This window comes from Vigna angularis, chromosome 4 (genome assembly GCF_016808095.1).
Source record: "Vigna angularis cultivar LongXiaoDou No.4 chromosome 4, ASM1680809v1, whole genome shotgun sequence".
NCBI classification, from domain to species: domain Eukaryota; kingdom Viridiplantae; phylum Streptophyta; class Magnoliopsida; order Fabales; family Fabaceae; genus Vigna; species Vigna angularis.
In genome coordinates this window covers 20,474,375-20,477,190 of record NC_068973.1, presented here as the reverse complement: position 1 = coordinate 20,477,190, position 2,816 = coordinate 20,474,375, and positions in this window count along the sequence as shown.

Below are 2,816 nucleotides of genomic sequence, written 5' to 3'. Positions count from 1 at the left end.
TTACTCATCACTCAGTCTATGACGAGAGTGGGAGTTCACGGAGAATGTTCCTCATTGCTTGGTTTAGGACGAGAGTGAGAGTTCACGAAGAGCGTTGCTCGCCGCTCGATTTAGGACCAAGGGTTCTCAGAGAGCGTTCCCTGGGTTTTGTGGATGAGAGTGAGAGTTACTCACCACTCGGTTTAGGACGAGAGTGAGAGTTCACAGAGAACGTTCCTCACCGGTCATTTAGGACGAGGGGTTCTCGGAGAGCGTTCCTTGGGTTTTGTGGACGAGAGTGAGAGTTACTCACCGCTCGGTTTAGGATGAGAGTGGGAGTTCACGGAGAACGTTCCTCACTGCTCGGTTTAGGACCAGGGGTTCTCGGAGAGCGTTCCGTAGGTTTTGTGGACAAGAGTGAGAGTTATCCACCGCTCGGTTTAGGACGAGAGTGAGAGTTCACAGAGAACGTTCCTCACCGATCGGTTTAGGACTAGGGGTTCTCGGAGAGCGTTCCTTGGGTTTTGGAGACGAGAGTGAGGTTAATGACCGCTCGGTTTAGGAGGAGAGTGAGAGTTCACGGAGAATGTTCCTCACCGCTCGGTTTAGGACCAAGGGTTCTCAAAGAGCGTTCTCTGGGTTTTGTAATATCGCCATGCAACCGTTCGATGACTCGATACGATAGTCTCCAGGTTGACTAAGTGGGTTGTATACAGGATCATGTCATATATACCTGTAAGTAATAATTTTGCTACACAAACTTTCTCCGGTCATATGGATAAGAGCGATCAGCTTGATGGATGGCTGGCAATTGGTACGTTTGTAGATAACAAGGAAGCAATAGAGAAGCGCATGAAGCCTGTGATGCCGAACGGTTGAATGGATTGAATACTGGATGCCAAATTTGCTTAGTACTTGGCGCCATGGAAGGCCGAGCAGTTGAGGCCGAAGGACCGAATACCTGTGATGCCGAACAATCGAATGGATTGAACACTAGATGCTAAATTTGGCTAAGTGGTAATTGCGTCATTGGACCGTTGATGGTGGGAGTTTCTTTAATTGGGATCAATATGTAGGGGCCTGGTCGACATGATGCTGAGACTGCGTCCTTGTTTGGTTCCTTGCGGTTTCAGCGGGATGTCACCCTGCCCCACTGTGGGCGCCAAAATGTTTCGGTAGGAATTTGTAGGACTAAGAAATGTACCTTTCCTGACGTGACTTTCCTGCTTTCCAATGCTTGAATCGCCTGCTCCGCTCGGTTGTCCCCTGCTCCGCTCTGCTCCCCTCTGCTCCGCTCGGTTATTTCCTGCTCCGATCGGTTGTACTCTTGACCGGAGAGGGAGGTACCTGCAAAAGGCGCTTCGACGCTCAAGTTAGGAGCGGTTTAATGAATTGTTTATCATTGTTGAGTATTTGAGGGCTAATCGAATGTAAGTAGAACGTACCTGGCTTTTGGCCTTGACCTTCTATTTATAAGTGTCTCATGGATCCTAAACCAATACAAATCCAATAAAATAAAAACAAACTTACCTTTATATTCGGTTGGTTACTGATAAACAGTTTATCAATATCTTTAATCAGTTATCAATATATCTTTAATCAGATATCTTTAATTATTTTATCGTCTGTTGGACTATTGGCCCAATGATAACTTAAATGTTGGGCCAACATTTATTGTAGCGGATGAATCGAATGACCCTGAATGGATGAACCGAACGACTTTGAATGGATGGATCGAACGATCCATATTGCATACCGTACAGAAAATATTAAAGAAATTAAATTTAATTATCAATATATTTTTGTCTTTTTCATCAACATATATATGATTATCTTTATGAACTAGTTTTTTTTGTTCGTTTGCGTCTTCATAATTTAAAATAGTGAACTTATTATTTCTATTATAGAATTAAAATAATGTTTGAAAAAATACTTTAAGAACTAAACTTATATTATTTTTAAATCCGAACACAAAAGTAGTAAGTTTTAAATTTGAGAGGTGAAAAAAAAAACCGTCTAAATTAAGGGGAGCAAAAGATAATTAAGACTGAAATTTCTTTTAGTATCTTTTGTAAAAACTTATTTAACATTTTTAAACGATTTAAATATTTAATATAATGTGATTAATGTTTAATTAACCCTTGAGTGTTTCGATAAAAGAAGAACCTTATTGTTCACTCTGTTAGAGTAAGAAAAATAAAATTGCTTCTAATAAAGGAGGATCTTTACCGAAAAGTTTAGAAGATTTTTTCAGTTAGTCTTTTCTAAATATTGGCCTTGCCTGTGACATTGGATAAAACTAATTAATTAATTTTATTAAAGGTTTCAAATGATTTATAAATAAATAGTACACAAATTAGTTTAATAAATGTATTCTTTTCATATTTAATATTTATTTGTTTCTCCAAACTTTATTAGTATTTTTATTGTAAAATTCTGTACATTAAATGTAAAATCATCTTAAAAAATTTAATTTATTTGATTTGTAATCTCTTTTGTTTTATAATTTTTTTCTTGTTTAAAATTTGAAGGATTTTAATGACTTTTTTTTTATTTAATTAATTAATAAAATTATAATTTTATAAATTAATTTCTCAAAATCAATAAATTTCTAATTTAATATTTTTAAAATTTTAAATATAAATTTATTAAAAATAGAAATGATTTTAAATCGAACAAAATATGAATAAGAGAACTATTTTTTTATGAATCGAACACGAATAAAAAAATTATTTTTAGAGGAATCTAAATAATAAATAAAAAACGTGATTGAGCATGTTGCATTAAAAAGAAATAGATTACATAAATTTTTGTAATTGTGCAAACTAATTTACAGG